The sequence below is a fragment of the Trachymyrmex cornetzi genome, unplaced genomic scaffold, assembly GCF_001594075.2.
Source record: "Trachymyrmex cornetzi isolate Tcor2-1 unplaced genomic scaffold, Tcor1.1 scaffold120, whole genome shotgun sequence".
Classification (NCBI taxonomy): Eukaryota; Metazoa; Arthropoda; class Insecta; order Hymenoptera; family Formicidae; genus Trachymyrmex; species Trachymyrmex cornetzi.
The window spans coordinates 16,837-17,508 of record NW_017295762.1 but is presented as its reverse complement, the minus strand read 5'-3'; positions in this window follow the sequence as shown (position 1 = coordinate 17,508).

The window sequence follows — 672 nt, the reverse complement described above, 5'->3', positions numbered from 1 at the left end:
GCCGTCCTGCCGGCAGCAGTACATGATCAGTAGGCTGGTCGGATGCTCGTATTCGCCTATCTTTAAACGTTAATATCTCGTTAAATATTGCGTCAACTGCAAAATGGTACAAAACTGTTTTGTTCCCCTTGATCCAATCTATGTCCCCACTGTGTTTCAGTAACATTTTCTGAGACACCCTGTATACATGTGTGTGTGTAATTTTACAATAATTTTTTATTTGCTTATTAAAAAGCGAATCGATTTCTTTCTACAGTTACTGCTCGAAAACTACACATATGAGAGTAGTATATGATTACTACAATTTATTAAAAATTAACTTGTTAATTTTTACACGCTTTTAAGCGTGATGTTTCCATGAACAATATTTGTTACACGCTTATCCTTTTTCTATATAAGCGTGATGTCTCCACGGACAATATTTTTTACACGCTTTTAAGCGTGATGTCTTCATGGACAATATTTGTTACACGCTTATCCTTTTCCTATTTAAGCTTTTAAGCGTGATGTCTTCGCGGACAATATTTTTTACATGCTTTTAAACGTGATGTCTCCATGAACAATATTTGTTACACGCTTATCTCTTTTCTATATAAGCGTGATGTCTCCACGGACAATATATTTTACACGCTTTTAAGTGTAATGATTTTAGTTTAAACCATAATAAATGCA